Here is a 27,592-nt window from a genome sequence, read left to right on the forward strand (position 1 = left end):
TGCCCGCGGCGGCTGAGAGCTTCGGGGCGGCCACTACAAAATCGCCCTTCTCGGATCCTCAGTGATTATTACCTGTGTATTGCCGATTCCCTCCAGTTTCTCACCGCTCGGCTGATACACCTGAAATCGTTCGAGACGACGCCTGCGACTACAGGTGATGCAGTGTGCCGCTCGAAATCTCTCATTCAGGGTCCACAGAGATTTGGGGTATTGTGTGACTGGAAGAAGAGCGAGGCTGTAAGAAAGGCCACAAAATAATGGTTCGTTTGTTTGTGTCAACCACACTCTTCGTCAAGTACTTTGTGTACACGCATTTCTTTCTACTTCGGAAAGCCTTTTCTCCATTCCCTGGAGAAATCATTTTTCAAGGCTCTGTTGCCATTGGTCCCTCTTTATTACCATTACTGGTTTCCCCTACAAGACTTTGAACTCCATGAGGGCACTAATGCCTTTCTCTGGTGTCAAAATCAAGCACGATGCTTGTTTTTTCTTTATTTTGTTATAATGTTTTAATCGGGTAGATCAGACCACTGAGAAAAACTGGACATTTTCTTCTGAAACACGTATTTTCTCTGTTGAGAACTTTTGGCAAATCCACAGAGAGTTTTTAGCACAGCTCTGCAAACATCTGCCAATTTAACACCTACCCTGTACCAACGTTGACATATTTTCTTTATAAAGTAGGAAAGTTAAGTACCTAGACTCAGGCAAGGTCCACATTGAAAGTTTGGTCCTTAATGATCTAAGCTTTTGCAGATGAAGTAACAGACTCAGGTCACTTCTGTGATTTGCTCGAGTTTAGAGCAATTTAGTATCACAGCCTGTTTAAAACTTTCACTTTGATATTTTGGTCTTTTTTTCTCTGTCAAATATTTTTCAGGTTAAATATGACTCCCTAGTATTCTGCATTATGAACATACGATGTTTTATTTAACCAAATCCCTGTTGTTTAATATTTAGGTTCCCCCCTACTCACCAACTCATTTATGAACTGCTTGGTACATAGTTTTGCTTGCATACACCAATACTTCCTTCTTTAGAATAAATTCCTAAAAATGGAATTGCAGAGTCGAGTGAAATGGATTTTTCCAAAGCTTTTAATAAAAAGTGCTAAGCTGCCCTCCAGAAATGTTTTATCAGTTTATACTCCACAATAGTATATGAAACCTCCCTGGTGGTCTAGTGGTTAGGATTCGGTGCCAACCACAATAGTATTTGAGGGTGCCCTCCTCCTCTTTAAATTCACCAATACTGGTTGTTGTCATTTAAAAAAGAATATATATTATATATATTTATTATATTATATATATATTAATATATATTATTTATAAATTATTATATATATTATTATATTATATCTTTTTAATGTTTATTTATTTTTGAGAGAGAGCATGCAAGCGAGCGGGGGAGTGGCAGAGAGAGAGTGGGACAGAGGATTCGAAGCAGGCTCCATGCTAACACCAGAGAGCCTGGCTCAAACTCATGAATGAACATGAATGAGATCATGACCTGAGCCAAAGTTGGATGCTTAACCAAATGAGCCACCAGGCACCCCAAATTGTTGTCATTTTAAAAATCACTGTTAATTTAGTGGATTAAATTAGCAGATTGTTCTCTTCTGTTTCTCTAGCACCCAGCACAATGCCTAGCATATACTAAATGCTTAATAAATATTATTTAATGAATGTTGAGTGCAAAGTAACTACTCATTTAATAATTGTTATATAGTACATAAACATTTTGGCAATTCTTTTCTGCATATGCGTATATTCACATGCTTCAAAAATATGTGTAATAAATATATAATTGTTTTTACAAATAAGATCATACTAAACTGTTTTATACTACACTTTAAAAGTTATGGCCATGTTTTCGTGTTCATAAGTAATGATATATATTATTTTCAATAGTGGCATAGTATTCCATTGTGTAGAAATACAATAATTAACTAAACTATGGGTGAACCGTTAGCTTATTTCCAAGTCTTCATTATTATAAAAATACTATAATGAATATTTTTATACATACACACATTTTTGTACTTTCCTGATTACCTCCTTATGATGAATTCATAGTAATGGAATTGCCAGGTCAAAGGGAACTTGCATTTACAATTATGATAAATATAGCTAAATTACAAAAAAGCAAAAACTTGTATCAATTTATATTCTACAGTGCCTGAGAGTCCACTTTCTTTATACTTTCACCAGCACTGGATAGGGTAAGTACTTTTTACCTTTATCAAGTTGATAGGCAAAAAAAAAAGAGGAAAAAAATCTCTTTAATTTTACTTGTATTTTTTGCTTCCTAGCCAAAAAAAAAAATCTTTTCATGTATTTCTTGTCTGTTTACCTTACTTTAGTGAATTGCCACTTAATTCCCTTCTTCAGTTTATTATTATTAGTCATTTTCTCATTGATTTCCAGGAGCCCCTGCCCTTAGGTAGTTAACCTATTGCTACCGTGTTACTTTTGTAGAAGGGAATGTATTGAATACAAAGAAAAGAAACCCAATGAAGCTAGTTCAAGTAAAAGTTAAGGGGAGGGACAGCATGAGGGATACTGTAAGTATGTAACAGGGAATCACGTAGCACTCAACATAGGGATTTTTTAAAAAATGTCTACTTATTTATTTTGAGAGAGAGGGAGAGAGAGAGAGAGAGAGAGAGAGAGAGAGAGAGAATCCCAAGCAGGCTCCACACTCAATGCAGAGCCCCGTGTGGGCTTGATCTCACAATGGTGAGATCATGACCTGAACTGAAATCAACGGTTGGACGCTTAACCCACTGAGCCATCCAGGCACACCAGAAATTTTTTTTATTTACTACGCTACTCCTAGTGCCTAGAACAAAGCCTAGCATAATAGTAGGTACTCATTAAATATTTGTTAAATGAAAAAATGAAAGAATGATGAATCTCTCACTCTCAAACTTGTCCTTTTGATTGTTATCTCCTAAATAAATATTTAGGGCTTTGTGATATATCCTTCATTCACAGTGATTGGCTAGACTCTTCAGAGGCTCATATCAAAGCTCCTCTCATAAGCCATCAGAACGGGCATTTGGTTAGCCTTTTGGTCAAAACTGAAGGTCCTAAGCACTTACTAAAGTTTTTATATGACTTTCAGCTCTTCATGTTTTGGGGATTTGGCTTAGGATGCTTCTTGGTCTTTAACCAAGAGTTGAAAAATTGATCAGTAAAGATATTTTGTAGGAAGAGTGGGTCAGCAAATGTAGCAGTACTTCTTCAATTTCACTCAACACTTGTAACTGTATGCATTCTTTGGAAACACCTCTTTCGTCACCTTACCCCGATGAGCAAATACTGGCAATCTCTTGCTTGCACTTGGGTAAATATATGTCATCTGGCAATCAGCCCAATGTCAGTTGCTTGCATCTGTGCTATATGCCTCCAGCTTCTTTCTGTGGGGGTCTCTTTACTCTTCCACGTGACTTTCTTCAGCAACCCATATCTGATCCAGATATCCACAGAATGGCTTTGCCTCACACCTCTGAGTATAGATTTTGACCACTCAAAACTCATCTTTGCAGTTAGCCAGCCATCTTTGCTTGTCCAGATTCCACTAGAATGTTGGCTTCACGGAGGCAGGGGCTTTTCATCTATTTCATTCACTGCTGTAGTCACCTGTGTCTGGTATAGTACCTGCTTAATAAGTGCTCCTGAGGGGCGCCTGGGTGGCTCAGTTGGTTGAGCGTCTGACTTCAGCTCAGGTCATGATCTCGCGGTCCGAGAGTCGAGCCCTGTGTCAGGCTCTGTGCTGACAGCTCAGAGCCTGGAGCCTGCTTTGGATTCTGTGTCTCCCTCTCTCTCTGCCCCTCCCCCACTCAGGCTCTGTCTCTCTCACTCTCAAAAATGAATAAATGTTAAAAAAAAAAATTAAAAAAAAAAAGTGCTACTGAAGTATTGAATGAATGAATGCCTCAAATATAATCCTGACGCGAATCCACTGTGACCCCCATAACCCCCAGCTCTAAGGGACATATATCAAAGTTCCATTAAAGCCTCTCTCCCTGGGCATGAGGTAAGGAAAAACCAATGTCAACACACTGCACATTAAAAACCCTCTCAAAATCTTCTAAACTTCAACTTTTTTTCTGACTTAGAAGTGGATACACAGGTAAATTGCAAAAGCAACCCCCCCCCTTTTTTGCAATTTCTACTTTTGGTGGCCTTCCACTTTACTGTGGCATGTGGGAATAATTTACTTTCTTAGAACCACACACAAAAATAAGATAGAAAGAGTCTCACTTTAACATCCTGCTACACACATATAACAATTGCACTTATTTGTTTACATATTGTCTCCATCTATTAAATCACAAGCTCTTGGAGAACAGCGACACGCGCACACACACACACACACACACACACACACACATACATAAAGTGTCACACTAACTAGCGCCTAACATAGTTTAAAAAATCAGGGATGAATAAAAGTACCTTAGCAGTACTAGTAATAATTCCAGTGTATTGCACAGTACCAAAGATTAGTGTCCAACACTGTCTTTCCAGTACCCTTCTAGGAGAAATCTTTAAATTTGGAATTATTTTTTTCTATTAAAAATATTTTTTAATTAAAAAAATTTTTTTTGTTTATTTTTGAGAGAGAGAGAGAGAGAGAAACAGAGCACGTGTAGCGGAGGAGCAGAGAGAGAAGGAGACACAAAATCTGAAGCAGGCTCCAGGCTCTGAGCTGTCAGCACAGAGCCTGATGCAGGGATTGAACTCATGAGCTATGAGATCATGACCTGAGCTAAAGTCAGAGACTTAACCGACTGAGCCACCCAGGCACCCCATTTTTAAATTTTTTTAAAATGTTTATTTTTGAGAAACAGAGAGAGACAGAGCACAAGCAGGGCAGGGACAGAGAGAGAGAGAGTGGGGCATAGAATCCAAAGCAGGCTCCAGGCTCTGAGCTGTCAGTGCAGAGCCCGATGTGGGGCTTGAATGCACAAACTGTGAGATTATGACCTGAGCTGAAGTCAGATCCTTAACCGACTGAGCCACCCAGGCGCCCCTAAAATATTTTTTTTTTTTAATTTTTTTTTTTCAACATTTTTTATTTATTTTTGGGACAGAGAGAGACAGAGCATGAATGGGGGAGGGGCAGAGAGAGAGGGAGACACAGAATCGGAAACAGGCTCCAGGCTCCGAGCCATCAGCCCAGAGCCTGACGCGGGGCTCGAACTCACGGACCGCGAGATCGTGACCTGGCTGAAGTCGGACGCTTAACCGACTGCGCCACCCAGGCGCCCCTAAAATATTTTTTTAATTGAAGTATAACTGACATATAGTATTATATTAGTTTCAGGTACACAACATAGTGATTTGACAATTTTATATATTACATAATGCTCACCATGGTAAATGTAGTCACCACCTGTCACTGTACAAAGTTAATTACAATATTACTGACTATATACCCTATGATGTACTTTTCATCTGTGTGACTTAATTTATTTTATAACTGGAATTTTATAACTATTAATCCATAAATTTGGAAATATTTATAACAAAATTGTAGGATTGCTTGCCCCTTGATGTTACTGTGTTAGATAGTCTCCATTGCCGCTATAGATCTTACCCGTCCCTTCTCCAGTGGCTTCTGGTTGAGCTCAGCTGATGGAGGGCACTAGCAGATCAGAAGGCAGTGGGAGAAAGAGATCAGGGTATTTATTAACCTCCCACCTTCCCTCCATGTTGGCCACAAGTCAGCAGTGGTACTATATCATCTCTTGCTGTTTCATTGCCCACATTCTGACTACACTGTCTTCAGTTGTGCCTTTGGAGTGTGCTGTTTCCTGCTGGGACCCTGACTGATGCAATAATATTTAAAAATTTTACAGGGTGCAGGAGGTATATGATACTTTTTGTTTTTAATGTGAGAAAAACCCGTTTTCTTTTCCTGAAGTTGAGTTTGTATTATACCTCTAAGAATATTAATACTAGTAGATCTGAAACAGCTGAAATAGAACCTAAGATTATGATATATACCCTTCTCTGTTTTTTACCTGTTCAAATATATAGGATAAAAGCTTATAGTTGGTTTTATATTTTTTTTTTCAAAAATAAAAGGAATACACGTTTATTTAAACTGTTTCAAATGCAAACAGTGTGGAAAAATAATCCCCTATGTAGAGAAAAATCCCTATTAAAATTTTAGTGATTTTTTCCCTACGATAATATATATCTAAAGGAGGAAAATTATCCTGAGAATGTATTTTCTAATATTTATAGTTTGTAATACATTGTATTTGCATATGCATATTGTAGGTATGGCTCTCCTATTCCACAGAAGTAAATAATTGCATTTCTTCAGATCAACTTGAATCTAAACCTGAGCTCCCATCCTGCCATGCTGGTGGGTAAGTCCGTCTCGGTTACTGAGCATTTCCTCTCCATCTAGGATTGTACAAAGTTTCTAGGGCCTTAATTATCATGGAAATACCTGGAAATTATTTAGTTGTCTGTCCACATTGATTTACTGCTAAGATTCCCTTTTATGCCATCTTCCCTTCAGGTCTCATGACTCTGATACTCCTTTACCACCCTTGGAATCAAATGAGTGAATCTGGCAGCCCAAGCACCCAGGTGCAGCCTTCCCCTTTGAGGTTTTGCCACCATCCTGGGTTCTGTCACAGAGCAAGACAGAAGACTTAGCTGCTTACTCAACATTTGAGCTTCAGACTTCTAAGTCTTAAGGAATCTGTCTTCCACCTCACCTTCAAAGGCATTTCTGTCCTTTGTTTCTCCTCCTTATTTCAAAAGACAACAAGAGCCTATGTTTTGCTTTTTGCCTTACAAAAATATGAGGGTCTGGATACTTGCTTGAATGGGGGCGAGGGGCAGGGGGATACATAGAATTAATATCTCAACAAAATAACCTGCCACAAAAATTTATATCAAATTATAAATGCTTTTTTTACCCTGCTTTTTTATTTAAACATTATACCATAAACATTTCATGCCATGTGCTTTTGTAATTTTTAAGTTTTCCTTTATTGGGGCGCCTGGGTGGCTCAGTCGGTTAAGCGTCCGACTTCAGCTCAGGTCATGATCTCACGGTCTGTGAGTTCGAGCCCCGCGTCAGGCTCTGTGCTGACAGCTCAGAGCCTGGAGCCTGTTTCAGATTCTGTGTCTCCCTCTCTCTCTGCCCCTCCCCTGTTCATGCTCTGTCTCTCTCTGTCTCAAAAATAAATAAACGTTAAAAAAAATTTTTAAGTTTTCCTTTATTATTTTTGAGAGAGAGAGAGAGAATACAAGCAGGGGAGAGGGGCAGAGGGAGAGAGATTCTCAAGCAGGCTCTATGCCCAGCGCAGAGCCCAGTGTAGGGCTCGATCCCATGATCCTGGGATCAGGACCTGAGCTGAAATCAAGAATTGGATGCACAACTGACTGAGCTACGTAGGCACCCCTCATGTCACATGATTTTAAATGTCTGCATAACAGTAAGATCCTTCATCATACAAATGTATCATAATTTATTTAATTGACATTTCATAGCCTTTAGATAGCTCACTCTAAATGCAGTCTTATCTATATTTACTACCTTTTTAAATTTTTATTTTTTCTGGTTATTCAGAAGCTAAGGTTCTCTTCTGGTAATAACCAAAGCTTAGAATAGAACAATTGGAACTAATGGACATAATTTGGAAGACTAACAGTTTAAAGTTTTATCTAAACTCCATAATATAATTTCCCTCCCTCGGTATTACCAAAAGTGAGGCCTGTACAAAAGCCATTGGCATACTTGAGTTGTTTAGAAATATTTTTTCCAGAAATGAAGCAATTATTACAGAATATCATCTAGATAGTTGAGTAACAATGAATGTTACATGTCCATGGGAAAATTTCAACTTGGCTCTTATTACACTTTATTTTAATTTAATTCTAAAACATCCTGAACCAACAAAAAATGGCCTTTAAATTGGAGCATAGTACTGCTTTTTTCATCTATTCTTTCTACTAAATACCCTAATTGATCAAATTTGCAACTACTGGTTAACAGTCAAGATGTACCCTGAGCAAAGTCCCCACATCATTCTTGAAGGAACTGAAAACCATTAATACCCCAAGAGACCAAATGTCTCTTCTTTTGGTCCACAAATGAGGCTTTGATATAAGACCTGCTGTAAAGAGTCCAGCCAACCACTTTCAACTCCCGGAGCCACCAATATGCCCATAGAAGGGAATGATGAAAAGGAAAATTTCTGGAGTCAGATATTTTTCATTCATTCAATATGTATTTGTTGATCTTACTATATGCTAAGCATTATCACTAAGATACTGAGAATACCTCATAAACAAACAGATCAAAATTCCAGAGGAAGAATATAATGAGATGAAATCAGAGAGGAAATGGGACAGGGGTTACAGATAATATAGGGCTTTCAGGCCATAGTAAAGACTCTGAGAGAGATGGGAAGCTACAAGAGGATTTTGAACAGATGAATGTCATGACTGACATTTCAAAAAGATTATCCTGACCCATGTGCTGAGATCAGATTATAGGGGTCAAGCAGACTAACAAGATCCAGACTCTTATAGTAATCCAAGTGAGAGATGACAATGGCTTGGACCAGGACTGTAATGCTGAGATGGTAGGAATTAGTTGGATTCTGCATGTATTTAGAAGGTGGACCCAACAGTACATTTTGCTAATGGGTTGAATGTGGCCTGTAAGAAAAAGAGAGGTTTCAAAATGGCTACCATTATTGTCCTGAACAAATGGAAGAATGGAGTTGCAGTGAACTGCAATCAAGGAGAGGTAGAAGGAGCAGATTTTGGGGGGGAAGATGATGATATGATTTTGTAATATTTCAACTTTGGGATGTCTGTTAGGCATCCTAGTGGAGTTAAGGCATAGTTTGTTGGCATATGAGTTGGAGTTCAGTGGCAAGATGGAGGCTGGAGATCTAAAATTGGGAGTCATCAGGGCACCTGGCTGGCTCAGTTGGTAGAGCATACAACTCTTGATCTTGGGGTTGTGAGTTTGAGGGGTATAGAGATTACTTAAAAATAAAATCTTTAAAAAAATAAAATAAAATAAAATTGGGAGTCATCATCATAAGGAAGTTATTTAGAACCACAGACTAAAGAGTAGATAGAAAAGAGTTCCAAGAATTGAATAGTGGGGCACTCCAGTATTAAGACAGAACTGGGTTTGTATTTGAGCTTAGCTACTTACAAATTCTAAGATCTGTAATGCCTAATTTCGCCTCTCTGAACCTTTGTTTTGTTGTTGTTGTTCTTGCTTAAACCTGTAAAATGACATACTTTGGCTAGTATCTTTTATGATTATTGTGATGACTAGGTGAATTTTTCATTTAAAGTGCTTAACACACTGCCTGGCACATGGTGAATACTCAGTAAAATATTAGCTGTTATTATTATTTTTAAACCAGAATTTGTTTTCCAAAATGTTGCTAGTTGCCTTGGTGATAATATACTCATAGACTCAGTACAGTAGCAATACTTATTATTTAGCTAGGTAAAAAGTGGCAAACTGGAAGTGTCCAGTGAGCCACTCACTCCTCCATATGTAATATCTTAAGTAAGTTACATTTTTAGCCAGGAGCCTTTTTTCCAACTTGTTAGCTTTTGAAGTCCTCCTAAATATTTAATTTTGTTTGAATCCCTTTTGAAAGTTTTTAATTATTTTATTTATTTTTCATCATTAGAAGTACACTTCTAATCCCCATCACCTATTTTACCCATCTTGCCCACCCACCTCCCCTCTAGTGACCATCAGTTTGCTTTCTATAGTTAAGAGTCTGTTTCAGGGCGCCTGGGTGTCTGACTCAGTTAAGTGTCTGACTCTTGATCTCAGCTCAGGTCTTGATCTCAGGGTCATGAGTTCAAGTCACATATTGGGCTCTGCACTGCACATGAAGCCTATATAAAAAAAAAGAGTTTGTTTCTTGGGGGGGCACCTGGCTGGCTCAGTTAGTAGAGCATGTAACTGTTGATCTCAGGGTCATGAATTCAAGCACCATTTTGGCATGAAGCTTAGGTAAAAAAAAAAAAAAAAAAAGTCTTTCTTGGTATATCTTTTTCCCTGCCTTTGGTCATTTGTTTTGTTTTATTAATTCCACATATGAGTGAGATCATATGGTATTTGTATTTCTTTAACTCACTTATTTCACTTAGCATTATATTCTCTAGCTCTGTCAATGTTGCAAATGGCAAGAGTTCGTTCTTTTTGATGGCTGAATAATATTCCATTGCATATGTATACCGCATCTTCTTTATCCATTCATCAGTCGATGGACACTTGGCATTTCCATAGTTTGGCTATGGTATATAATACTACAATAGACATTGGGATGTGTGTAACCCTTTGAATTAGTGTTTTTGTAATTTTGGGGTAAATAGTAGTGTATTATAGGGTAGTTCTATGTTTAGTTGTTTTTTTTTTTAAGTTTTTTTTCTTTAACGCTTATTTTTGAGAGAAGGTCGGGGCAGAGAGAGAGGGAGACAGAATCAGCAGCAGGCTCCAGGCTCTGAGCTGTCAGCACAGAGCCCGACACAGGGCTTGAACCCACCAACCCTGAGATCATGAACTGAGCTGAATCGGAGGCTTAACCAACTGAGCCACCCAGGCGCCCCATGTTTGGTTAGTTTTTTGAGGAACCTCCATACTGTTTTCCACAGTGGCTGCACCAGTTTGCATTCCTACCAATAACGCACAAGCCTTCCTTTTTCTTCACATCCTCACCAGCACTTGTTGTTTCTTGTGTTTTTTATTTTAGCCATCCTGACAGGTGTGAGGTGATATCTTATTGTAGTTTTGATTTATATTTCCCTGATAGTGAGTGATGTTGAGCATCTTTTCATGTGTCTGTTGGCCATCTGGATGTCTTTAGAGAAAGAAGATTTTTTGTTTTGTTTTGTTTTGTTTTGTTTTTAGTGAGAGAGAGCTCCAGCTGGGGAGAGGGGCAGAGGGAGAGAGAAAGTGAATCTTAAGTAGGCTCCATGCTCAGTACGGAGCCTGTCACGTGGCTTGATCCCATGACCTGAGTTAAAATCAAGAGTCAGACGCCCAACTGACTGAGCCACCCAGGAGCCCCAAGAAGTTATTTTTATTTAGCTGCCAAGATCTATGAAACTTAATAATAGAGACTCTCCTGTAAAGTTTTGGCATTCAGTATGGGTGAGTGCTATAAAAGTAAACATGTGACTGGTAAACTGAAATAAGGATGTCCTTCTTCAGCAGATTTGAATAATCATTTATTTGGTCTGGAAATCATTTCGTCCAGTATAGGAAGATGTCTTCTAAATTTCAAAATAAATGACCTCTTATTGTCTTAGCAAAATAAAATCTATTCTGATCTCATTTTTTACAGAAACCCAACCCAAGATTATTTGGGAAACCACTTTCTGTATTAAAAACACACATTTCTTCCTTTAATAAGCCAAAGCCAGCATTTTTTTACTGTCAGGGTGACTTTAGCATTTCTTTTCCTTTGGCCTATTGCTGAGGTGGCAAGGGTAAATTGAGAAACAAAAAACTGAGACATTTTATGCTGGAAAGAGCATTCTTATAAATAAGCCAAAAATTTTCATTTGTTGTATTTCTTTTTCTTCCCTCATGACAAGAGAGAAAAAATTCAAACCCTAACCTATCAGTAGGCTAATAATTCTTTAAATATTGGTCATGATAAAAAATAATGTGGACGTTAGGGGCGCCTGGCTGACTCAGTCCATGGAGTGTGCGACTCTTGATCTCAGGGTTGTGGGTTCAAGCTCCGGGTTGGGTGTAGAGATTACTTTAAAAAAATAAATCTTATGGGGCGCCTGGGTGGCTCAGGTCATGATCTCACGGTTCCTGAGTTCAGGCCCCGCATCGGGCTCTGTGCTGACAGCTCGGAGCCTGGAGCCTGCTTCGGATTCTGTGTCCCCCCTCTCTCTCTGCCCCACCCGTGCTTGTGATTTGTCTCTGTCTTTCAAAAATGAATAAACATAAAAAAAAATTTTTTTTAAATAAATCTTAAAAAAAAAAGGTAACGTGCCCTTTAAAACCGACGTTTTCTAAAATTGAAGTCCAAAGTTAGTGTGCAATTCCCTTCTCTGCTGCTAGGTGGCAATTAATGCTTTGGAGAGAAAAAAATCTGCCCCCCCACCCTTCCCCACCCAAAAAGATACGTGCATTTTCTCTTCCATAAGGTAAGAATTCTCTTAAGGATAATATTCTCTTTCCTGTTTTGTTTTGTCCAAGTGAATTTACATTCACCTTTTCCTTTAATTGTTAAGAATAACACATACAAATCCAATGCAGATGGCTATAGCTAGGGAAGAATAGATCATATCTTTGAAAGAGGGTGGTTTCCAAAAAGGAGTGTATGTTCATCAGTGATATAGAGTAGGAAGTGGCTATAATTTCCCTGCGGCATTTCTTTTCTTTTTTCAGTTTTACTAAAGAAAATTTCCTGTGGAAGGAATTATAACTGGCCCATGCCAACTTTATGCCAAATGTAATATAATTAACTATAAAACAAAAATGGAGAAAGAAAATAATTTTAAAGACCTAAAAGCAATTCCAGTGTGGCAAAGCTGCTTTTTCAGGTCAACTACAGGAAAAACAATAAAAAGATTCTTTATCAGAGTCACAGACTGGTACAATATTAAAAAAACAAACAAACAAACAAACAGCAAACCAACAACTTTTTTTTTTTTTTCAGACAACCTATTCAGGTTTGCCTATTCCTAACAAAATTATTTAAAGACTATACATAGTTTCTGTGTATGTTTACATCTAGTGACTCTGGTCTACATCCTTTAAAAAAATATGCTTAATCATATACATTGCTTTTTGTGACCTTCCTTACCAAAAGGATATATATAGTAGGTGTTTGCTTCATAAAATTCAAAATATCAAATCCCTATTCAAAGAAGACTCTCAGTTTGGGTCTTAAAGCAAAAAGACACTCCCCAGGCTGAACTTAATGAAGCCTAACACCAAAAAGAAAAGCTGTTTCTGGCATTCTAGGCTTTCCCTGCATCCAGATGGCCTGTCTGTAGCCTAGCCAGAACCAGACCCTTCCTGCTGCCTTTTCTGCTGGCCTTGGATGACAGCCCCAGGCTACACGGGCTTCCATACCCCTTTAACTCTTCAATGTCCAAGCTTTTTAAGAGACTGGACTTCCAGTGTGAATTGGGTTGAAAGAGTAAATCAAGTTTTAAGCTTAAGGTTTAGTTTATAAAATATTTATCCACATCACCTTCCACCCGGCCCCTCCCATAGGCTTCCTCCCCGGGTAGCTCAGCTAGCCAATTGGCATCAGAAGAGCACGGTTTGGAAGGGAGTGTGTGTGGGCAGCTTGCAGGTGAGGACAGGGCTGCCAAGGCAGACCATGCGGTTTGTCCTGTGCCTACACCCAATACCTGACTTGTGCCTTTCCAGAGCATGTGTATACACACAGCAGTTCTGCTGTTTAGGGTGTGGGTAACTTTAAAAAGTATTTTTTTTAAATAACTCTCTGACAAGACTTAGGTTCAGCAAACAAGAAATGCATAAATGGGAGATATAAAATGACCATGCATGGATTTAAGTGAGAACGTCTCTGAAGAAGTCGTGCCAGAAAAACCTACTTTGTGTTTCAGAAGTGCCCTTGGAAATCTTAACTGGTAGCAGCCATTGTTTTCATCATGGGTTTTCAAACGTTGTGTGTATATGAGCATTTCACCAGAAGGGAATACACAAAGCTGACTTCACACTCCAAGGCAGAAATCCCCATGGCTTTGCTTTTCTCCACATAGACAGATGCTATTAACTGATTTATAAGGGTGTTTCTAAGTTGGTCAGAATAGATATTTTTGCATGAAAGCCTATGACTCTGTATCTTTTTCCTTATTTTTGAATCTCATTTCTTAGTTCTGTGCTCCCTATTATTTTTAATTATTATTATTATGCCTGTTGCCAAGCTGTTTTACTTTCTGCAGAGTTGATTAGAGACCTGAGAAATCTAGGCCAACATAAAGTCCTGGTTTCCAGGTCAGACTACATGAACAAAGGGGGAAAAAAAGGCAAAAGTGTTAGCTTTCACAAAGCTCTTAAAGAAAACAAAACCAAAGCAAAAAATGCAAAGGAACCTAGAGCCTTAGTGAGTGGAGTTTAAATCTTCTTTTTTTTTTTAAGTTTATTTATTTTGAGTGAGAGGGTGTGAGCATGAGAGGGAGAGAGAGGGAGAAAGGGAATCTCACTGCACTGTCAGTGAGGAGCCTGAGGTGAGGCTTAAACCCACAAACTGCATGATCATGACCTGAGCCAAAATCAAGAGTTGGATGCTTAACTGACTGAGCCACCCAGGCAAGTAGAGAGTGGAGTTTAAAAACAGGAACCCATGGAAGGAAACATGACAGGATAAAAAACTATACAGCACTGAGATGAAAAGAAAGTATTTAAAAGAGCGAATAAAAATAGATTTTTCAGTGTTTAGCCCGGAGTGCTGCGGGTCTATGCCAAGCAATAGAATCTCTCTCCACAGCAGACAGACGTAAAAGGGGCACTGGGTGTGGCTTCCCATTTATGGCTGCAGAACTAAAACACTTCCCTTGACCCTCTGCACCCAGCTCACTCTGTTCAGATCTTCCCTCACCTGATCTCAGCTTCACCACTTACTTCTCTGCATTTGCCTGGCCCACAGATGTTGTCTTCTGTGCCATGACCTTGTCTCCTTGCAACTAAGTTGATGAAAATTGGGACTCTCCATCCCACTATGTTGTCTCAGGCCACATTGCATAACATTCCTCCCTGTTGGACCCACTCCTCAGGATTCTCCTTTCCATGAAAAAAGCAGTGAACCAGATGGGCATGTAGGACAGATTATATCCTCAGGAGAGATAGGGTATCACTTATTATCGATGCACATTTCCAGAATATAGGCTGAGATCACCTAAATCCATACAGAGCAAAAAGGGCCATCATTTCTGGTTGTAAATGTCTGTTTTTCAGCTTTACATATACTACCTTACTAACAATTGATACCTGATGCTTGCAATCGGATTTTCACAGAACGATAAAATACTACTCCCTCTAGGACGTCAATGTTAGAAAAAAAATTTATGAAAGCAAAAAAGGAACTAACAAATAGAGTTCAATGTCAATTTTTCTTAGAAAATCTGAAGAAAAGCCCAATTAGAGGGGAAGATTATTTTTATAATAATTCATCTACTGTGGGTTTAATGCTCCTTTTTTTAAAAAGTGCTTTTTAGGGGCGCCTGGGTGGCTCAGTTGGTTGAGCTTCTGACTTCGGCTCAGGTCATGATCTCGCGGTCCCTGAGTTCAAGCCCCACATTGGGCTCTGTGCTGACAGCTCAGAGCCTGGAGCCTGTTTCAGATTCTGTGTCTCCCTCTCTCTCTGACCCTCCCCCATTCATGCTCTGTCTCTGTCTGTCTCAGAAATAAATAAATGTTAAAAAAAAAATAAAAGTGCTTTTTATTTCTGTGAAGAGAATTTTCCTTCCCTTTCATTTTGAGGAGAGGGACAAAAACTTGGGAACACTATCCCTGCATTCTAGAATAAAAAGAAAATTGCTGGCATGAGAAATGTTATGAATTTGTGAAAAACGATAGCTTTATTTCCTAATTAGAATATTGCATTTTTCTTCACTTTCCCCATCACCATGAGAGTATATATATATATATATATATATATATATATATATATAGGCATCCTTGCCTGAAAGCCTTTGACCAGATTTCACAATGCTAGTCCTGTGCTAATAAGAAGTCTTTATTTAGTTTCTGTCTTTCCAAATAGGCCTGTAAGTTTCTGACAGAGCAAATACCAGTTTGGTCCTCTCTGTCCTCTGTCCCTTGACCCCCAGCTGAAATCTGGCTCCGTCTGTTCACCTGAAAAGATGAAACTAGACCCTATTTCTGTAGCATATTTTTGTTCTGATGCAGGGCCACACAGAGCTGTGGAGAGTTCCAGGCAGGCCCAGGGAGGAGATAGAGATTGGCCGCCATCCAGTTCAGCTGGACGAGAAGTTCAGCTTCCTTGTCCTCTCACACACAGTCCCTTCCGTGCTGACCTTTGACTAGCTGGCAGTGCTCTTGAGCCCTGACCCTGCTGCTGCTCTGCCCACGTTCTTCCTCTTCACCGCACTCTCAGTACTTCTTGGAAAGAGGAGAAAGCCAGAGGAGAAAGGGCTGGGGAGAGGAAAACTGCAAGTCCTGGATTTTTGAGCCTCTAAGGATTTTCTCCCCATCCTTGATAAGGGGTTCTGTAATATAAAAGGATGTCAACAGGGGCGCCTGGGTGGCTCAGTCGGTTGAGTGTCCAGCTTCAGCTCAAGTCATGATCTCACAGTTTGTGGTTTGAGCCCCTTGTTGGGCTCTGTGCTGACAGCTCAGAGCCTGGAGCCTGCCTCTGATTCTGTGTCTCCCTCTCTCTCTGCTCCTCTCCTACTCCTGCTCTGTCTCTCTCTCTCCTTCAAAAATAAATAAAAACATTAAAAAATAAAAATAAAAAATAAAAGGGTGTCAACATGTGACATGCAAAATTCACAAATACTTGGAGAATTTACCATGACCTATGCATCAGGGTAGATAGCTTACAAACCTCAGAAGAACATGCTAGCCCTTCTGCAAATATCCCATAGTCTTTTTCTAAACTCCATATTTAATGGAACATTTTGCAAATGGCTTGCTTCTTTTTTGTGGTTATTATTATCAGTAGTTCCATTGTAGAGGAATAGATTCCAGGAAAAATTACGATGCATATAGACAGTGATCAAATAGCTTATAGAATTTAATGCTAACACCGTTAAAAGTGCAAATGATTTTTTTATAATCATTTGAATAATTTTGAAAGAGACCCAACCAATACATAACACCATCTATACCATGTTTAAAATTTAAGAAAAAGTAAATAATATGGAGTAACAATTGTAAAATTACCTTTATCATTGTAAAAGTAAAGATTTGATTGTATTTTCCTGATTTTTCTTCCCCTTTGATGACTTTAGTGCCAGTGGCTCAGTTGCATGCTTGGCCTCTCTCCTCCTGCTAACTTTGTACAAACAATGCCCTCCCTCATTTGGGGGTGTCTATTACCCTTTCATCTGGCCTGCCCTATTTACCTTCCAAAAGCTGGCATTCAGCTGAAACCAGAGGAAAAAAAATCTTTCCCCAGTTTGTTGGCGACTTGTTGAAGGCAATTGACTGCTTTTCAACAGAAAACATTTCCTTCCCCTATTGTGTCACCTCTACTCCTTAAAACACTCAATAAAGTTCTGGCTGAGCCCTTCTGTGATTGCCAGACAATGGCTTCCTTTAAAAAAATACTTAGAGGGGCGCCTGGGTGGCTCAGTCAGTTAAGTGTCCGGTTAAACATCTGACTTTGGCTCAGTCATGATCTCACTGCTCCTGAGTTCGAACCCCACCTTGGACTCTGTGATGACAGCTCAGAGCCTGGAGCCTGCTTCAGATTCTGTGTCTCCCTCTCTCTCTGCCCCTCCCCCACTCATACTCTGTCTCTCTCAAAAATAAATAAACATAGAGAAAAATACTTAGGGGCATTGAGGATGGCACTTGTTGGGATGAGCACTAGGTGTTGTATGGAAGCAATGAATCACAGGAATCTACCCTCAAAATCAAGAGCACACTGTATACACTGTATGTTAGCTAACTTGACAATAAATTATATATATATATACTTATTATATATATTTATATATACATATATATAAATATATAGTACAATATATAGTACTTATATATAATGTAAGTAATTATCATATATACATACTTATTATATATATTATATATAATACTTATATATATATATGTATAATAAGTATATATATACTTAGAAGCAACTGGTGTCACAGACATGGGTATTTTCTTAAGAAAAGAGTCATTGGGGCGCCTGGGTGGCTCAGTTGGTTAAGCGTCCGACTTCGGCTCAGGTCATGATCTCACGGTCCGTGAGTTCGAGCCCCGCGTCGGGTTCTGTGCTGACCGCTCAGAGCCTGGAGCTTGTTTCAGATTCTGTGTCTCCCTCTCTCTCTGACCCTCCCCTGTTCATGCTCTGTCTCTCTCTGTCTCAAAATTAAATAAATGTTAAAAAAAAAAAAAGAGTCATTGATTTCCACCCATAATGTCTGCACAATAAAAGGTACCATAGAACTAGAAGGGGCTTCCCAATCCTACCCATGAATTTTCCAGGGAAGGGAAGTGAGGCCCAGAGGAGTAAGAGTCTTGTCCAATTTCTAGAGTGAAGGTTCTTCATTTTTTCTGTATCATGAATCACCTTGTCAATCTGGTGAAGCCTATGGACTCTCTCTCAAAATAATGTTCTTGAAAGTATGAAATAAAGTATGTGAAGTCAAACTCTTTCCTTATACCATAAACAGATATTAATTCAAAGTAGATCAAAAACCAAATGTAGAATTTAAAATGATATAATTCTTAGATGAAAACATTAGTAAACATGAGTATGACTGTAGGTTAAGCAATGGTTTCTTCTGTGTGTTTTCTTTAATGTTTATTTATTTTTTAAAGAGATAGAGCATGGGTGGGGGTAGGGGGGTGCAGAGAGAGAGGAAAACAGAGAATCTAAAGCAGGCTTCAGGCTCTGAGCTGTCAGCACAGAGCCAACACAGGGGCCTGAACCCATAAACCATGAAATCATAACCTGAGCCGAAGTCAAATGCTTAACCTACTGAGCCACCTAGGCATCCCTCTTCTGTCTTTTTTAAAACAGTTTTATTGTGGGGCACCTGAGTGGCTCAGTCAGTTAAGCATCTGACTTTGGCTCAGGTCATGATCTCATGGTTCATGAGTTCAAGCCCCTCATTGCATGGGGCTGCTTGGGATCCTCTGTCTCCACCCCCATCCCCTCCCCCCCCCCACTCAGTCCCTCCCCTGCTATGCCCCTCCCCTGCTCTCTCTCTCTCTCTCTCTCTCTCTCTCTCTCTCTCTCAAAAATAAATAAAAATTGGGGTGCTTGGGTGACTCAGTGGGTTGAGCATCAGACTATTGGTTTCAGCTCAGGTCATAATTTCACAGTTTGCGAGATTGAACCACACATTGGGCTCTGTGCTGCCAACACAGAGCCTGCTTCAGATTCTTTCTCTCCCTCTCTCTCTGTCCCTCCCCACTCACGTTCACTTGCTCTCTGTCTCTCAAAAGAAATAAACTAAAAATAAACAAACAAACATACATTAAAAAATAGCTTTATTGAAATATAATCTATATACCATAAAATTCATCCATTTAAAGTATATACATTTTAAGTATATTTACAGAATTGTGCAACCATTATCATGGTCTAATTTTAGGACATGATTTATTGAGTTTTAATTTTTTTTTTTTTTTTAGGAATCTCTATACCCACCATGGGGCTCGAACTCACAACCCCAGAGATCAAGAGACACATGCTCTTCTCACTGAGCCAGCCAGAAGCCCCACTTATTTATTTATTTATTATTTAAGAAAAAAAATTTTAAACGTTTATTTTTGAGAGACAGAGAGAGACAGAGCACGAGCAGGGGAGGAGCAGAGAGAGAGGGAGACACAGAATCTGAAGCAGGCTCCAGGCTCTGAGCTGTCAGCACAGAGCCTGATGAGGGCTTGAACCCGTGAACTGTGAGATCATGACCTGAGCTGAAGTCGGATGCTTAACCAACTGAACCATCCAGGTGCCCAGCCCACTTATGTATTTTTAAACAATAAGGAGGATTTTTTGGTTTACGTACAGACATGACCAAACAGTGACACCAAAGTCTGGATTTTTCTAAGCCTACCTGTTCTTTTCTTCTGCTATTTTTTTAAAGTATTTCTATTAGATTAAATCACATGTTATATAATTCACTCATTTAAAATGTATAGTTCAGGGGCACCTGGCTGGCTCAGTTGGTTGAGTGACCAACTCTTGATTTCAGCTCAGGTTGTGATCCTAGAGTCATGGGATCAAGCTCCACATTGGGCTCTGTGCTGAGTGTGGAACCTGCTTGAGATTCTCTCTCTGCCCCTCTGCCCCTTTCTAGCACTAGTGCTCTTTCTGTCCTTCTCTAAAATTTAAATTAATTAATTAATTAATTAATTAATTAAATGTACGATTCAATAGTTTTTGGTGTATTCACAGAGTTGTGCAACCATTGCCTAGGCAATGGTTTCTTAGATATGACATCAGAAGCACAAGCAACAAAGAAAAAAGGTAAATTATACTACTTCAAAATTAAAAACATCTGTGCTGCAAATAATACCATTAAGTCAGTCAACCCGTAGAATGGGAGAAAATACTTGCAAATTATATATATGATAGGGGACTTGTATCCAGAATATATAAAGAACTCTTACTGCTCATAATTAAGAGCAAATGACCCAATTAAAGAATGGGCAAAGGATTTGAATAGATATTGCTTCAAAGAAGATATACAAATGGGCCATAACCACATGAAAAATTACTCAGCATCATTAGCCATTAGGGAAATTCAGATCAAAACCACAGTGATATACCACTTCATACCCACTAGGATGCTGTAATCAAAAAGATACAGAATAACAAGAGATGGAGAGGATATTAAGAAGTCAGAACTGGAAAACACTGCTGGTGGCATAAAATAGTACAACCACTTTGGAAAACAGTCTGGCAATTCTTCAGAAAGTAAAACATGGAATTATCATAGGATCCAGCAATTCCACTTCTAGGTATAAATCCATTATAAATGAAAATATCCATCCACACACACGTTTGTACAGGGATGCTCAAAGCAACATTATTCATAAAAGCTAAATAGTTGGCATAACCTAAATCTACATCGATGTGAATAAACAAAATGGCACATCCATTGCAATGGAATATTACTTGACAGTAGAAGAAATGAAGTCCTGATACGAGGTACAACTTGGATGAACCTTTAAAACATTACACTGACTGAAAGAAGCCAGTCACAGAACACCACACATTGCATGATACAACTTGGATGAACCTTTAAAACATTACACTGAGTGAAAGAAGCCAGTCACAAAAGACCACACATTGCATATTTATATGAAAGGTCTGGAATAGGCAGATTTATAAAGATGGAAAGTGGATTAGTGGTTGTCTTGGGCTGAGGGATGGAGGAGAGGACAATGGAGAGTGATTGCTAATGAGTATGGGTTTCTTTTCATGATGATGAGGATGTTCTAAACTTAGATTATAATGATGGTTGCATAATTCTGTGACTACAGTAAAGTCGTTGAATTGTTCACTTTGAATGGGTGAACTTTATGGCATATGAATTATATCTCAATAAAGATGTTTAAAAAATAGAATACATAAGAATCCAAAGGAAACCAATTCTATCGAAATAGTTATCAGAATATTGAAAAGCAAATATGATACTGTAAATATGTGCTTTAAAAAAATTTTTTTTTAATTTTAGGGTGAGGGAGAGTATGTACACAAGTCAGGGAGAGGAGCAGAAGGGAGAGAGTTAAGCAGGGTCCACACTTAGTGCAGAGCCCAACGAAGGCTCGATCCCATGACCCTGAGATCATGACCTGGGCCGAAATCAAGAGTTAGGCGCCCAACCAACTGAGCTACCCAGGCGCCACTATGTGCTTCTTTATTAATGCATTAAATTATAAGATATAGCAGCAAATCTATTAGCTACCATAATTTTGAAGTAGTGATGAATGGACATGATATTTTGAGATATCAGCAACAAATGTAAAAGCAATAAGAAAATGTCTGGTTTCTATTGGTGAAACGTCTTAAGTACTGCTAATAATACTCTATGGTTTCTTGTCTTCAGTGATGATCAAAGGACTACATGGCACATTTAAGCCAACAAATGGGAAGAAGTAACAGGGCAGAGGTTGGGGAGATCCTTAATGAAATGGTAACTTTCAGTGGGCAATGATGTAATTTGTTTCCCTTCCAACTTCACTGACACCCTGAATTCTGTCTGTAGACCCCCTGGGAGCTTATCAAGAAAGGTAGTGAAAAGCTGGTTGATGGGGCGCCTGGGTGGCTCAGTTGGTTAAGCGTCCGACTTCGGCTCAGGTCACGATCTCGCGGTCCGTGAGTTCGAGCCCCGTGTCGGGCTCTGGGCTGATGGCTCAGAGTCTGGAGCCTGCTCCCGATTCTGTGTCTCCCTCTCTCTCTGCCCCTCCCCCATTCATGCTATGTCTCTCTCTGTCTCAAAAATAAATAAAACATTAAAAAAAATTAAAAAAAAAAAGCTGGTTGAAAATCTTGGGGCATCTGGGTGGCTCAGTCAGTTAAGCGTCCAACTTTGGCTCAAGTGATGATCTCACTGCTCGTGTGAGTTCAAGCCCTGTGTCGGGCTCTGTGCTGACAGCTCAGAGTCTGAAGCCTGCTTCAGATTCTGTGTCTCGCTCTCTCTCTGCCCCTCCCCCATTTGCACGTGCTGTCTCTCTCCCTCTCTCTCTGTCAAAAATAAACATTAAAAATTTTTTTTTAAAAATCTATGCCTCATGACTTAGTCCAGTTCTCTATCTAACCCTACTCTTTTTTCTCTTTTAATAAAGGGAAATAGGTAGAAAAGACTGAATTTTCTAAGTTCTAAAAAGAGTGAGTGAGTTCTAAAAAGAGAGGGACCTGAGGTTTGCTTGCATGGGAATTTCTACAGAAAAAAGGATTCTGGTTATAACCCTCCCCTTCCTACTCTGTCCCAGCCCTCCCTCTCCCCAACTAAATGATGCTATAATGTTTTTTCCTTTCAACAGAAGACCGTTGATTTCAAGAAATAATTGTAATTTAGAGCTCTAGAGTGGAAATGTGAATTTTGCAGTTTTCTGAGAGGGAATATTTTCAAGAGTTTGCCTCTGAATGCCTGGCAAAGCAGAAAAGCTGCTCGCAGAATCTGAATCGGTGGGAAATGGTGGGGTAACCAAGTTCCCACCACTGATTCTAGATTTTGCAGAAATTTAGCCACTTTTTGATTTACAGGGAAGTTTACCAGGGCATGCCATCATTAGAGACAGCTACTAATATACTTGTGGTCACTAAGAGGTGGAATGGAGGAAGACAGTCAAGTTTGCCTCCGTTATATTCAGACAATAAATATCAGATGATTACAATATGTATACACAAAAATAGTAAATATTTTTTAAAAGTGAGAATAGGAGGTGTGACATTTCTTCCATTATTTGAAATGTGGGGCAAGGAAGTTTTTGTGTCCTCATGTGAACTGTGCCTTCTTTCCAAACCACTTCCACCAGGTAATATGATACTGCCTGATAGAGTAGTACAACCTGGAGCATTGATGGGTGCCTGGGTGGCTCAGTCGGTTAAGCGTCTGACTCCTGATTTCAGTTCAGGTCAGGACCTCACGGTTTGCGGGCTCTGGCTCCTACGTATCTCACAGTTTCTGGATTTGAGCCCCATGTCAGGTTCCGTGCTGACAGTGCAGAGCCTGCTTGAGATTCTCTTTCTCTCCCCGTCTCTCTGTCTGCCCCTCCCTACCCCTCAAAATAAATTTTAAAAAAGAGAGAGATTGGCCAGTAAGACTGGCAATCACTTCAACACTGGAACTTAAAAGTTTAGGCACACCATGATTTTTCTGGGTTAGAGAAAAAAGGATGTGTTTTGACGATGGGGTTTTGTAGTTTTTTCTTTCATCAAAAATTCTCTGGGCAATATACTTTGTGCACCAAACCACTAGAGTTATAATGACAGAATATATGAAATTCACATTATCTGGAAAATCCAGGTTGAATAGCCATCAAGGTTATAGATATTACAAATCAAAAGGATTGGAGTTGCAATAAAAATGGACAGGAAATGGGAAAGGTCCAGAACAAGATCATTAGTTGGGATTCCAAACCAAAGCAAGATCATGAGGTCAGACCCTGGCAGTGGAGGTCCAGAGATCCAGATACACACTCAGAACAAGGATTAAGAAAATACACCAGGCAAAAACCAGAAGAGAGGCAACCAGATGAGCTCAAGACTCTGGGCGATGAAGGTAGGTAGCTGAATACCCAGGGCAATGTCCAGTACCTGGAGCTCTCCGGGGTCTGATAGAGAGGGATTCCCAGGCAAGATAACACACTTGAGGCTCCCTAACAGCTTCTTCCTCAAGTCTGAAGATTGGTGGATTCTTTATTTTTTATTTATTTTTATTGTTTCCAACAACTTCTTTTTTTTTTTCAATATATGAAGTTTATTGTAAAATTGGTTTCCATACAACACCCAGTGCTCATCCCAAAAGGTGCCCTCCTCAATACCCATCACCCACCTTCCCCTCCCTCCCACCCCCCATCACCCCTCAGTTTGTTCTCAGTTTTTAAGAGTCTCTTATGCTTTGGCCCTCTTCCACTCTAACCTCTTTTCTTTTTCTTCCCCTCCCCCATGGGTTTCTGTTAAGTTTCTCAGGATCCACATAAGAGGGAAACCATATGGTAAATGTCTTTCTCTGTATGGCTTCTTTCACTTAGCATCACACTCTCTAGTTCCATCCATGTTACTACAAAGGGCCATATTTCATTCTTTCTCATTGCCACGTAGTACTCCATTGTGTATATAAACCACAATTTCTTTATCCATTCATCAGTTGATGGACATTTAGGCTCTTTCCATAATTTGGCTATTGTTGAGAGTGCTGCTATAAACATTGGGGTACAGGTACCCCTATGCATCAGTACTCCTGTATCCCTTGGGTAAATTCCTAGCAGTGCTACTGCTGGGTCATAGGTAGGTCTATTTTTAATTTTTTGAGGAACCTCCACACTGTTTTCCAGAGTGGCTGCACCAATCTGCATTCAAGATTGGTGGATTCTAATTGGGACAGAGTTTAATCCCTACAAGGCTAACCTGAACCTGCAAATTGGAGGAGGGGAGAGATGGAACAGAAGCTGGGGAGTGGGGAAGGAGATGGAAGTACTGGCAGCAGCGGCTTCAGTTGTGCAAGATCCCACCAAATCAATATTTGTGTGTGTGTGTGTGTGTATATATATATATATATATATGCACAGAGTTACATGTAGATAATAATATTAATAGCCACAGCAATAATAATAGCTGATGCTTATATAGCACGTGTTACTGTTGTTAGTACTTTACATATGCTAATTTATTTAATCTTCATAACAGGCCTTCTAAGTCATACCATTATTATTATGTTCATTATGCAAAAAAGGAAACAGAAGCACAGAAAAGTTAAGTGATTTGCCCAAAGTCACATAAGTAGTGATTGGTAGAGGTGGGATTTCAAAGTAGGAACTGGCTTCAGTCTTCCTCTCTACTCCAAAGCCTTGTGTGTGTGTGTGTGTGTGTGTGTGTGTGTGTGTGCGCGCGCGTGCACGTGCGTGCATGGATGTGTGTGATGTATACTTACCCATACACACAGGAGTATGTGTGTGTGAACACGTGTGTTTATATAGGTATGTATACTGACATGCACACACACACACACACACACACACACACACACACCCATGTGTAGATACAGCGGTAAGCTGGAGCTTGTTTGTACTGACTTACTGGAGGCAAATGTGGACATCAGTGCTTTCAGTGGCATCATATCGGTAGCTTGAATTTGGTGTTGATGGGAGTATTTTACAGCATGGAAATTGGCAAAGGCTGTACACCAAGACTTTACTTATTTGAAGGGCTGACTTTACCAGAACACCACTGGGTTCACATATCGCATAGATCTTTTATACACCACACAAACTAAAAATCCCCAAATAGGAAACAAAGTTTAAAAATACTAAAACTGCATAACTTTATTTTGACCTGCTTTCCTTCTCACTCAGAATGACTAAAAGATCAATTAAAAATATTTCTTTAGAAGATACTTGCTATAAAATGTTAAATTAAATTTCATTATAGGAAAAAATGCCTTGATACTGCTAGGTGGATAACATTGATAGGTCCCTAGAGCTGCTATGCTGCTAAAAGAAAAATACTGATTAAAAAAAAAAAAAGCAACCCTGGTATTCCTGGTATTCCTGGTGTTCCTGGTGTTCCTGGTTGCTGTTTGTTTTTCAGTTCGACTCCTGATAGAGTCAGCCATGGAAAAGATACGTTACAATGTCTCTCTTAAGGCTTTTAATGAAATGTGCCTATGGGTTGCTGCTGTGAATTTTAATATGAAACTCATTGCCTCAGATCTGCACAACTTTTGTTGTTTCACTTAGTACAATCCTCCGGATGTGGATTAACTTCCTTTGCTCAATATTTATTGTTTCATTCACAATGAAATGGGAACCATAAGCATTTTAATAAGTGGGCTGTAAGGCTTCTAAATCTCACTCTAGCCTTAGAGCAAGCCCCATGTGCAGTAATCTGTTTTTATAATTTCCTACAGTGAAAATTAGACCTAAAGAGATGTTCTTGCCACCTCATGCAACATGGCAACAGTAGGCAGCCTGCACCCTTGGCTCCTCCTGGCCAAGTGAGCGTCAACAGTGTGCACAAGACCAGAGCTGTGGCCAGAGCCAAGATGACAGGAACAGGTTCTGTCCTGATATTCCAAATGCAATAGGGTGGCGGTGGTAGGCAATAATAGTACATGGAACTGAATGTTTCTTGCCTTAGCAAAGCAAAACATGTAAACTCTTCTAAGCCTCATCTTACCCTAATGCCTGGCGTTCTGTATTTAACAAAAATGTATTTTGGGTGAAATGGTTATCTGAACAAGATTCTGAGCACAGTCATTACTTGTAATCATGCTGAGAGCAATGGAGACCATGACTTCCTTCTGGGGCTATGACTGCAGCTCTCCATCTCAAAGGACAAAGCTGAACACACTAGGTTATTATTATTATTTCAAGTTTACATAAATAAAAAAGGGTCATTATGCATGAGTTGGAGGAAAGCAAAGCTCAGAGTAAATATGTTCATGTATTTCATAAACATTCATGTGTTTCATAAATAGTCAAGGAATCAAATCAAAATAAAACAGCACAACTTGATAGAAACATTATGCTGTTTTATCCCCAAACCAGTTGAAGTGAAACTGGCTAAAAACTTCATTTTCTCATATACTGCCTTTGGAAGCCCAAATTTATACCCGAATTACTCAGAAGCCCTAACATGCTAATGGCATATCCATTTATCTTGATATAAAGCTGTTGCAAAATCATTCATGAAGCCAGTTGGCCGGTGTTTTTTCCTTGCTTTATTGAACATAACGAATTGATTAAGATTGGGAAGATCTCATTACTAATGAGGAGCACCCTGCTTGCGCCATTTTAAGAAAACTAGAGAAGAAAAAAAGATTGAAAAGAGAAACAAAAAGCAAGCAGAGGATACTAGAGAATACAAGGTAACTAAACAGAGTTCAAGGGAACAAGCTTAGTCTGAATTTTATTCTTGCTGCCATGGGTGATGTAACTTAAACTTTTCATGGGAAAAGTGATCTTGAAATCTATTATTATTATTACTGTTACTACTACTATTAATTATATTTTCCTATTCTTCTGTAAAGTAGAAAATAGGGTAATAATTCTTAATATATGCATAGATATATAGGTGAGGAATTACCATAAAGATTGCTTTAAGCACTTTCACATTCAGAGTTCAGTTTTTTCTTTAGAACATCCATTATTTCTCTGCAAAGAGCAGGAGGAAATGTCATGGATTTGCCTGTCCTATGCTACA

At 39.2% G+C, this 27,592-nt stretch overlaps 1 long non-coding RNA gene across 1 annotated transcript; it reads left to right on the top strand.

Annotated features, from left to right (window-relative positions):
* Positions 1-27: 27 nt before the first annotated feature.
* Positions 28-6,591, top strand: LOC102967888. The gene is made up of 4 exons (XR_445169.3): positions 28-154; positions 2,176-2,221; positions 6,297-6,388; positions 6,544-6,591. It is a non-coding gene; the product is annotated as an uncharacterized LOC102967888 (long non-coding RNA).
* Positions 6,592-27,592: the final 21,001 nt, after the last annotated feature.

This window comes from Panthera tigris, chromosome D1 (assembly GCF_018350195.1).
Source record: "Panthera tigris isolate Pti1 chromosome D1, P.tigris_Pti1_mat1.1, whole genome shotgun sequence".
NCBI lineage: Eukaryota > Metazoa > Chordata > Mammalia > Carnivora > Felidae > Panthera > Panthera tigris.